Raw genomic sequence first — 11,913 nt, 5'->3', positions numbered from 1 at the left:
ATGGATCTATGCGATTGTGTATTGATTATCGCCAGCTGAATCGTGTGACGATTAAAAACAAGTATCCATTACCTCGTATCGATGATTTGTTCGATCAGCTTCAGGGTACCTCTGTTTACTCCAAGATTGACTTGCGATCGGGTTATCATCAGATGAGAGTTAGAGATGATGATATTTCCAAGACTGCATTTCGTACTCGATATGGGCATTACGAGTTTCTAGTTATGCCATTTGGATTGACGAATGCGCCAGCAGTGTTCATGGATCTGATGAATCGAGTCTTTCAGGATTTTCTAGATCAGTTTGTTGTGGTTTTCATCGACGATATCTTGATTTATTCTCACAGTGTGGAAGAGCATATCCAGCACTTGAGGATTGTGTTGCAGATTCTTCGCGAGAAGCAATTGTATGCTAAGCTGAGTAAGTGCGAGTTCTGGATTGATCGTGTAGTATTCCTTGGTCATGTGATTTCCAAGGAAGGAATTTCTGTGGATCCCAGCAAGATCGAAGCAGTGCTGAATTGGTCACGTCCTACGACGGTGGCTGAGATCCGTAGTTTTCTAGGTCTGGCAGGGTATTATCGTCGCTTCATTGTGAATTTCTCTCAGGTAGCTAGACCATTGACGCAACTTACTCGGAAGGATGTTCCATTTGAGTGGTCATCTGAGTGCGAAGATAGTTTCAGAGAGCTTCGTCGACTTCTGACTTCTGCACCTGTTTTGGCGTTACCGTCAGGATCTGATGGTTTCAGTGTTTACACCGATGCCTCTTTTCAAGGCTTAGGGTGTGTGTTGACGCAGAATGGTCATGTGATCGCTTACGCTTCTAGGCAGCTGAAACCTCACGAGGAGAAGTACCCTATTCATGATCTAGAATTAGCTGCTTTTGTGTTCGCGCTGAAGATCTGGCGTCATTACTTGTACGGGGTTAAGTTTGAAATTTTTACTGATCATAAGAGTCTGAAGTATCTGTTCACTCAGGCTGAGTTGAATATGAGACAACGTCGTTGGATGGATTTATTGAAAGATTATGACTGCGAGATCAAATACCATCCAGGTTCTGCGAATCTCACAGCCGATGCTCTTAGTCGCAAGGTGAGAATCTCTGCACTTCAGACCAGTGCTATGATTAGTACTATCCAGGATTGTTGTTCATTGGGATTTAATTTCAAACATCGGAAAGGTATGGAGAGCATTCGTGTTGCTACCATTTTATCTGAGCCAGCTTTGTTCGCTCGGATTCGAGATGCTCAGATGTCTGATCTCAAGACTCAGAGATTAGCTCGGTTGGCTGGTGGAGATAGCAATTTCCATTATCAGTCTAATGGTCTTCTGTGTTTGTCTAATCGGGTTGTAGTACCAGAGGATGATACTTTGAGGGAAGAGATCTTATCTCAGGCCCATCGAAGCAAGTTGAGTGTTCATCCGGGAAGCAATAAGATGTATAAAGATTTGAGGACACGATTTTGGTGGAAAGGGATGAAGCGCAGCGTTTATCAGTTTGTTTCCAAGTGTCTTGTTTGTCAGCAGGTTAAGGCAGAGCACCGTCGACCGGGAGGATTATTGTTGAACTTACCTATTCCCGAATGGAAGTGGGAGCATATCGCGATGGATTTCATTACTCACTTACCATTGTCTTCGAGGAATAGTGATGCTATTTGGGTAGTGGTGGATCGACTCACCAAGTCTGCTCATTTTCTGCCATATAACCGTGATTTCACTTTCGATCGTATGGCTCGATTGTACATTCAAGAGATTTTACGTCTACATGGAGTGCCAGTCAGTATTGTTAGTGACAGAGATCCTCGGTTTACCTCACGATTTTGGGGTAGTTTCCAGTCAGCATTGGGCACTTCACTAAGTTTGAGTACGGCTTATCATCCAGAGACCGACGGTCAGACAGAGAGGACTATCCGTACACTTGAGGATATGATGCGAGCTTGTGTGATGGATTTCGGAACCGCTTGGCAGGATCATTTGCCTTTGATTGAGTTCGCGTACAACAACAGCTATCATCGTAGTATTGGTATGGCACCATTTGAGGCGTTGTATGGGCGACGTTGTCGTACTCCATTATTTTGGGATGAAGTTGGGGAACGACATGTTGAGGGACCGGAGTTAGTCCAGCAGGCTATTGATAAGATTGCAATAATCAAGAAACGGATTAAGATCGCTCAGGATCGACAAGCTAGTTATGCGAACACCAAGCGGCGACCTCTTTATTTTCAGCCAGGTGAGAAAGTGTTTCTCCGAGTTTCGCCTTTTCGCAGGATTTTGAGATTTGGTCTCAAGGGTAAGCTGTCTCCGAGATTTATTGGTCCATTTGAAATATTGGAAAGCGTGGGAGATTTGGCTTACAGACTTGCTTTGCCGCCGTACCTATCAAGTATTCACGATGTGTTCCACGTATCTTTGTTGAGACGATACGTAGCAGATGAGTCTCACATTTTGCATCCCTCTGAAGTTCAACTAAATTCGGATTTGTCTTACGTAGAACGACCAGTGCGGATCCTCGATCGCAAAGACAAGGTATTGCGGAATAAGATCATTCCTCTTGTCTTAGTTCAGTGGCAGCGCAGAGGCACTGAAGAAGCCACTTGGGAGCTAGAGAGTCGTATGCGTTCGGAGCATCCAGAGCTCTTTTGAGTTGTACTATGATTGTAATATGGATGTGTGTGTGTTTTCCGTTGTAATCTAAATATCAGTTGTGTTTAGCAACAATTGAGATATAATAACAAGGTTGTTACTCCTTTTTGTTCATCCTCTAAACTTGATTTCGAGGACGAAATCTTTTTAAGGGGGGGGAGAATGTAGTAGCCTGAATTCCAAATTGGGTAATTAACGGATTAATGGTGATTAAGAAGGTTTAATGTTGACCATGGTCATGATCGGACGGACCGAAGATGGTTCGGTAGCACCGAAGAGTTCGGACGATCCGAAGTGGGTTCGGTGGATCCGATCATGAGGTGTCAAGAGTTGATCGACACGTCAGTTTGCATGCAAGTTCGGATGATCCGAAGTGTAGGTTCGGTGGATCCGATCATGAGGTGTCAAGAGCCGATGGACACGTAGGAGTTCGGACGTTCCGAAGTGTGTTCGGTGGATCCGAACATAGCCTATAAATAGTGCTCGGAATTCCTCATTTTGGATTGCAAATTCTTGAAGTTGTGTCTCCTAGTTGAGAGGTTTGGAAGGTTTCTAGGGTTAGTTGTTGGTCGAGCGATAGCCAAGAGCTGCCAGGATTGGTAGCGTAGCGACGCCTGAGTTACGAGGCAATCGATATCAAAGGGCTGTCGACGGACGAAGGTAAACCCTAAACCCTTGGTAGTACTGGTTTTGCTAGTCGAGCATGGTAGTATTGTTCATTGGGTATGCTTTTGATGCGTAGGCTTGTTCTAGACCTGATTAGCGGTATTGCGTAAGGCTAGGCTTGCTGTGATAGAGGTACGAAAGTACTATCCGAGATATCCTGGTCGAGTATACATTCTTATATGTGTTGCATGATTATGTGGTGCATTGATATATGTCATATGATGCATGCTATTATGTCACGTTTATTACTGCATGTTGCATTTCATGTTGAGCCGTATCTCCTTCGAGATAGCCTTTACTGTTGAGCTGTATCTCTTTCGAGATAAGCTATATCTTGTGGGGCCGCTCAGCCCTGTCTTATCTTGTGGACGCATGGACACCGAGAGTACACAGTGGCCGACGGGTCGGGAGGGCTTCGGTGATCCGGGACATTTTAGGTCCACGTCTGTTCTTGTAGTGGATGCAGTGACCCAGAGGAGTACCGCGCGGCACTATCCACTTGGCGCCTCTAGACTGAGCATTTTGAGATCCTTTGTTACTCCTGTTTCTTGACTACCCTGGTATCATATCATAGCATGTGCATTTCATATAGGCTTGTATACTCATGCTTTTGTACTGGGCGTTCTTATCGCTCACGTCCTCGGTTTTGTTTATCTTGGACACCCCACGGGGCAGGCCTCAGGTTGGACAGCTCAGGAGGAGGAGGAGGAGGACGTTGAGTAGCTGGTTGATTTAGTTCTTCGGTATCTTTTTGATTCGATATGGTTGTACCGTATATTTCCTTTTAGTTTAGTTGTCCTGGATTTTCGATTGGGTTGTATAACTATCTTTTGGTGACAGTTTTCCGCCTTTATTTCTGATTGTTTCTAATTAAGTTAATCGCATGCTTAGTTCTTGATTAGTAGGTGATTCTGGAACGGGTCACTACAGGAAAAAACAAAATGAGCTAAAGTGTGAGCTACCACGTTCGCCGAGCGTCTAGCGTGCTTGATTTCTACAATTTCCGGCTCTCTAATTAGCTCCTTAATCTCTTGAGCACATGTGCCATTATATCCAAGGTCAGATGATGGGTCCATGATTGTTTTTACTGCCATCTGTGAATCCGAAAAAATTTGTACCCGGTGAAAGCCTTTACCATGAACAAGTTGGGCCCCAAGCTTTATGGCCAAGAGTTCTGCGTGCAGCACAGATAGAGGTTTCAAAATCTTCTGACCAAAGGCAAACACTAGGTTTCCATCTGTATTCCGGAGAACACCGGCCACACCATAGACGTTTTGTTGATCATTGATAGCCGCATCCACATCGAGCCGGAGACTGCCGCTGGTGGTGGAATCCATATCCTATCCGAATCCACACCCTTCCCCTGTTTATCAATTTGACAGTGTACCAACGCTGCTCTATACTCCTCAATGTAACGATCATCCCATTGCTTAGGCAGGGAGATACATTTGTCCTCAGTGTTGTGTACTGCTTTGTTTCGGCCATACCAGGCGCTCCAAGTCCTACATGCAAAACTTTCAAACTCAGTTTTGCTTAACTGCTGCATCATCCATAGTCCAATTTCCAAGGTCGGCAGATGTCGAACTTGTCGTAAGAGTTTCTTAAACATTTGGCCCTTCCAACACCCTTGGATTGCTCGACAGAAGAACAGAGCGTGAGTTGTAGTATCACATTCACTCCCACACAATGGACACACTCCCTCTGTAGGAACGTGATGTGCTCGCAAGTTCATCTCTGTTGGTATAATGTCATGCGAAAGCCTCCACCAAAATACTCGAATTTTCGGCGGAATAGTTAGCGTCCATATGAACCTCCACCAACTTATGTTAGCGAAATCCGCTTGGTTTTCCGGAGGAGTGTGAAGTCCAATTCCTGCCCTATAGCCTTCCCGGACAGAAAACTTTCCTTTAGCGTCATAAATCCAGAATCTGGAGTCGGGGGTGTGTGCATGCGGTATTGGGATACATAGCACCTCGTTTGCGACATAAGGCAAGAAGACTTTCTGTACCATCTCTCGATCCCAGGTTCCATTTTTTATAAGGCTGCTTACAGTAAGAGAGTTCAACTCCGGGGATCCATGGTTGACAAGGCGATTCTGGAAACTCGGCACCCATTTATCGTGAAAAGTTTTGATTGATTTTCCATCCCCCACCTTCCAATGGAGGCCTTTCTCAAGTAAACTTCGGCTCCAAATGATTGAGCGCCAGATATAAGATGGCTTACTTCCAAGGGTTGCTTGCATAACATCTCCGTGTTTAAAATATCGAGCCTTTAGAATTCTGCTAACAAGCGATTGGGGGTTTTGAATGATCCTCCATATTTGTTTCGCAAGCAGAGCTTTATTGAAAATGTCAAGTTTTCTAAAACCCATCCCACCTTGGCACTTTGGTTTGCACAATGATGCCCAGTTTTTCCAGTGAAGTCTTCTTTTTCCAGCATCAGAACCCCACCAGAAATTAGCACATTCTCTTTCGATGCTAGCACATAGGGAATGCGGGATACGGAAACAAGACATTGCATAAGATGGGATTGCTTGGAGCACCGATTTTATAAGAGTCTCTTTACCTCCGCATGAGAAGAGCTTATTACCCCATCCAGAAATTTTGCTTGCTACTCTTTCCAGGAGGTAACCAAACTGAATCTTTTTATTTCTGATTGAGAAAGTAGGTAGGCCGAGGTAGATATCATGTCCTTGCACAACTGGGATTGTAAGAATTTGTTTGATGTGGTCCACCACTGAATTGTGTGTATTTGGGCTGAAAGAGAGGGCCGATTTCTCAAAATTGATAAGTTGTCCCGACGCCTTGGTATATTGATCTATACACTGCTTCACTTGTGTACAGTCCCCTTCCGTTGCCCGAAAAAACACAAGGCTGTCATCTGCAAAGAATAAATGTGACAATGTTGGGGCTGACCTAGCGATACTGATTCCTTTGAACCGATCCCGCCTTTGGAAAGACGACAAAACCGAGGAGAAACCATGAGCACATATCACAAATAGGTATGGAGAGAGGGGGTCTCCTTGTCTAATTCCTCTTTTAGGAACCAAATTCCCATAGTTTTCTTGATTTATCCGGAATGTGTAAGAGACAGATGTGATACACCGCATAATCTTCTCGATCCATGTCAAGGCGAATCCCATCTTAACCATCATTGCTTCAAGGAAGCACCATTCAACCCTATCGTACGCCTTGCTCATATCAAGCTTCAGTGCAGCATACCCACATTTACCCACTTTCCTACTCCGCATCCAATGGATCACTTCAAACCCTACCATTATATTGTCTGAGATCAGTCTTCCTGGGATAAAAGCGCTTTGGGATTCGTCAATAATGTGGTTCATGACAAATTTCAGCCGATTAGTCAACGCTTTGGCAACTATTTTATAGCATACGTTACACAAGCTGATAGGTCTAAACTCCTTCACAAGGAGAGGCTCTTTAACTTTTGGGATGAGAGTAATAATTGTTTTATTCCAAGATTCAAGAGGAGCTCCATTGTTAAGGACATCCAAGACAGCCGAGGTCACCTCTCCCCCAATAAGGTGCCAACACTTCTGGTAGAAAAGGGCAGACATGCCATCCGGGCCTGGTGATTTATCTGGGTGCATATCAAAGAGCGCTTTCTTCACCTCGCCCGGTATGAATGGGACACAAAGTAATGTATTCATCTGGTTAGAGACTTTAGCATCTACACAATCAATAACAGGAAGCATGTCTACAGGGGAGGGATATATAATTTGATTATATATAATTTGTTATATTTAAAATTTTAATTAATCGTGTAATTGATGTTAGTGTAATAAATTATTTGTCCACACTTGGTTCTATTTATTGCTATAGTTCCCGATTGTATATGTCACCATAATATGACCACGAGGGTCTGCTTAAGGATGACGTCGTCGCTTGCGTGAAGCTTCGGCGTGACGCTAGCTGTGACTCCGCCTCTATATTCTCTCTTCCATCTCGCAATCTGTATACATACATACATATATATATATATATACATATATGACCAAGAGTGTCTGCTTAAGGATGACGTAATCGCTAGCGTGAATCTTCGGCGTGACGCCAGCCGTGACTCCGCCTCTCTCGATATATATATATCTCCGGTTCGCAGTTCATTCAACACACATTCATCCCATTTCCCGCCAATAAGAAAGAAGAGCAATAATGGCCGTGACAGTGGAGAGGATCAAGCTGGGTTCACAGGGATTGGAGGTGTCTAAACAAGGGCTGGGATGTATGGGAATGTCATTCACCATGCCATCAACTCCGGCGTCACGTTTCTTGATACCTCGGATATCTATGGTCCCCACACCAACGAAGTTTTGATTGGAAAGGTTTTGCTTTATTATTTAATTCTCTTTTAGCAGAAAATTAGGCGGTTCATTTTGTAACCGTGGGCTTTCTTCTGATGCTTTGAGTTTGCCTCGTGTTATTTTGTGATATAAAAGTTCTCGAGGATTGATCATTTTTTTTAATGAATCAATTTCAACATGAGGGTGATTAGTTCTTGAAAAGCGCTCGATCTTATTGCTTATTGTGTCAAATAATTTTCATCGAGAATTTTTTGCTCTCTTTTTGCTAACCAAGTGTAGTTATCATCTTTAAAGATCACTCCCTGAAAAGTGTTCATAAACTTCATTTTAACATAACTATTTCGTGAGCTGAAGTGTGTTAATATAGGATTTGGTTTGGTATCGAAACCAGACAAGCCACGAGCAATAATTACTTGTAAAAAAGCTGGAGATATATGAAAATCTCTATTTTTTGCAAGTTGGTCTGCATTTGTGAGATAACCAGTTATATATCACATTTGAAGCATGAAAATGTCAGATTTTCGTATGCTTTCATATGTACATTCTTGAGTCAGATTTTTATGGAAATTATGAGTATTACCGGACTTACCTCAGCAAATAAAGGAACTTCTGTTTTTCCTTTTTGTTCTGTGATGTTCTTTAATGAGTAGTCTTTGTATTAAGACTTGCCATTGGTGAACCCATGTGACGAGTTACATATTGTTGGATTTGGTGTAGGCTTTGAAAGGAGTAGTTAGAGAAAAAGTTCAAGTCGCCACCAAGTTTGGGGCAACTTTCAAAGATGGGAAGATGGAAGTACGTGGTGACCCTGCATATGTTAGAGCCTCATGCGAAGCAAGTTTGAGGCGTCTTGATATTGATTATATTGATCTATATTATGTTCATCGGATTGATACTCGTGTGCCTATTGAAGTTACGGCAAGCAGTGCTATGATGCTTTTTTCTTGAAGATTATTGCCCAAAATCCCTTTTGGGAATTGGTTGGTAAAAATGATATTTGACGCTGTATTAAGAATATAGGTGTATTTTGATGCTTTTTTAAGATTTTGTTGGTAAAAGTGTTATTTGATGCTATGTTAAGAGAAATGGTGAAGAGCGTATAAAGCGACTATGGTGTGTTTCTACACTTATTTAGTTGTACTTGTATGTAAGTTGAGACTAAGATGGCTCCCTCACGAAGATTATCTTCTGTCTCAAGTGTTTTTATTGACAGCTTCAAGTGCACTAAACTTTTGGATTTGTGGCAATACTTGCTCGAGCAGATTTGAAATAGACCAAAACTATTGCATTTGGAAAAAATTTCTAGAACTTAATTTTTTTTACTTATACAGAGAGTACTCAACTTTAGCTATGATGCTTCTTTTGTGGTGAACATTGTCCACTTCGAGTTTATGCGTTGTTCATGGTCAATTATAAGTACACTTTCAGTTTTGATATTTCTGTATCCAGTTAGTCAAATGTTCAGTGATGGCCTTGTGAATTTTCATTTGGTGGACAATAAACCATCATATTGGTTGACAATAAACAACCGTAATAATGGGAAACAAACCCAAAAATTTCCTTGGCATTATGATTCCTAATTATCTGTACCACGTACCTGGACCATCTTTGGCTTTATTGGCCTGCATTTAACCATAAACATTATATGCAATACAAAATAAAGAATCCAGGATATGAAGCTATGTCACACCTGCAGTGTCAATAAAATGCTGCTTGGTTCTTGAGGTTTTTAGCTGAGACCTCGTCTACTTTGCGTCTTTCAATACCTTTTTATTATCATAAACTTTGGCGTGCCTTTTAAGATGGGAGAACTGAAGAAACTTGTTGAAGAAGGGAAAATAAAATATGTCGGCCTCTCTGAGGCATCTGCTTCAACAATCAGAAGGGCGAATGCTGTCCATCCAATAACCGCTGTCCAGAATGAGTGGTCCTTGTGGACGAGGGATGTGGAAGAAGAAATAGTTCCTACTTGTCGGTGAGATATCTTTCCTCGTCGCTTTAACATACACACAATTGTTGCGATGGACCCGTATGCTCTAGTATAGACAAAGTTACCCATTTTTTTTCTCTGTTTTATTAATTTCAGAGAACTGGGAATTGGAATCGTCCCATACAGTCCACTTGGACGTGGTTTCTTGTCATCAGGTCCTAAACCCCTAGAGAACTTATCAGAGAATGATTTCCGTAAGGTTGGTGCCTATCTACACTCGTGGGGATAATCTTTAGAAATGCCATAATGGTACTTGTGATTTCCTATACTTGCTAATTTATTGAGCATTGATTTATAATTTGTGATTTTTCTAAAGTGTGCGGTTGGGGATAGGTACAGAATAAAAAGTGTTAGTTTTGATACTTATACTCTCAATCAGTGTCATAGGGCTCATTACTGCCTTTCCTATTGCTACTTGCCTGCTCCAAAACGAGAAAAAATTATCCGGATAAGTGAGCACCATTCCATCTTCTGCACAGCAAACATTTGATTCTAATTTGACCAATGGAGTTACACGATTATTGGCCTGACAGTATTATCTTTTACTTGAACGCAGAGAATTAGCCACTTCATAATATACAATATTCCATAAAGGGGATTGGTTCAGTGACTGAGTTTTTGCTGTTATGAACTGCGACATTTTTTTATGCAGTAACACATGAAGATGACATTATGATGGTGGATTTTTTGAGCTTTATTCTTCAACATTTAATTGGAAATTGTGATGGAATATTTTGAATTTATTCTTGCAGTCATGTTTCTTTGCATTCTTAATGGCAGCTGTGTTTCGGATTTGTATCTTCACGTTTCTATGCTTCATGGTCATAGTAAATATACTATCATAATTTGCAGAAAGTTTAAAACGTTCTCATTTATAAGAGCGTATTGTATTCTGCAGAAATTTCCAAGATTCCAAGGAGAAAATTTTGAAACTAACAAGCTTGTATACGAGCGGATTTGCGAAATGGGTACAAAAAAAGGTTGCACCCCATCGCAACTAGCATTAGCTTGGGTTCAATATCAAGGAGCCGATGTTGCCCCTATACCTGGTACTACCAAGATCGATAACTTCAATGAAAATCTTGGATCTCTGTCTGTGACGTTAACTCCACAAGAGATGGCCGAGCTCAATTCTTTGGCTGATATGGTCAAGGGAAACAGGAGTCCCTTCATGGAAAACACTTTTTACAATTCTGAGACGCCTCCATTGTTCTCCTGGAAAGAGGAATAGAAAGGTTGTCAGTGGCAAGCAAGTTCATCTTGCAGTAATATGTTTGTCTTAAAATCTTTATCTAATATATATATGCATAAAGTGTGTTACAAAGGCGAAGTTTCTTGACTGTGAGGATATTGTTGTCCCTCGTAACTGCTTGTTTCTTTTAATATAAAATGACAATAATGTTATTTCATTTTTATTATTGAGCACGCTTTGGGGATATAAATTAGAGGAATAAGAAAAAGTTAGAAGATTTATTTTATATAGATTGCATTGGAGAAAACACAAATAATAGATGCTGCTTGAAACTCCATAAAAGAATAGAATGGAAGATGGTCTGTTTGTTCTCCACAATGTTTTGCTTCACTAGAATTTAGTTTATATATATTTGTTCATGCATCTCATCGCTTATGAAGAGGAAATTTTATGCCCTTTAAAATTTATGTGTGCTTTTATATGCTAACCAATTATTTTTATATGGATTTGAAAACCTTCAATGTTTATTCATATAATATCTGAGATAAAAATAGTGATTTATGGTTTCATTGAAAAATTTATTTGATTAAGAGATTTCTTTTTCATTTGGAGGTTGAAATTTAGTTTATGAAGTTCCAAACTATATTACATTTTTTTGTTCCAGTTTCGAAGGCTATGATGAGTTCAATTTTTTTATGGAATAAAAACTCTTCCAATTCAATACGGGTTCCTGGATTTTATCTTAGTGGTGACTGAGGTTTGATGTTCGTAGTAAATTTCTATCATCGGGTATATATCTTTTAGTATATATATATATCAGTGTGACTCAAACTTTTGTAGCGTGTGAGAGTGTCAGATGTCAAACGATACCAATTTTGAAAGAACAGAAAATAAAATCAGACTTAAGCGTTGTGAACTCTTTGATTGACTGTTAGTTCTAGTATCACCAAATTAGATGTTAAAGAAACGAAAGTTTAACAAAGGAAAAAATAGGAAATTGAACATATTTACATACTAGAAATGAACAAAACAAACAAGTGCAAGTATTGTTTTTAAAACACTAAACTTTTACATTAAAAGCTGATGGATTGATGTGTTG

At 40.8% G+C, this 11,913-nt stretch overlaps 1 pseudogene; it reads left to right on the top strand.

Moving 5' to 3' along the window:
* Positions 1-7,185: 7,185 nt before the first annotated feature.
* LOC140833028 (probable aldo-keto reductase 4) lies at positions 7,186-10,890 on the top strand (annotated as a pseudogene).
* Positions 10,891-11,913: the final 1,023 nt, after the last annotated feature.

The sequence above is a fragment of the Primulina eburnea genome, chromosome 5 (assembly GCF_022965805.1).
Source record: "Primulina eburnea isolate SZY01 chromosome 5, ASM2296580v1, whole genome shotgun sequence".
Classification (NCBI taxonomy): domain Eukaryota; kingdom Viridiplantae; phylum Streptophyta; class Magnoliopsida; order Lamiales; family Gesneriaceae; genus Primulina; species Primulina eburnea.
This window is presented reverse-complemented; position numbering and strand designations above follow the sequence as displayed.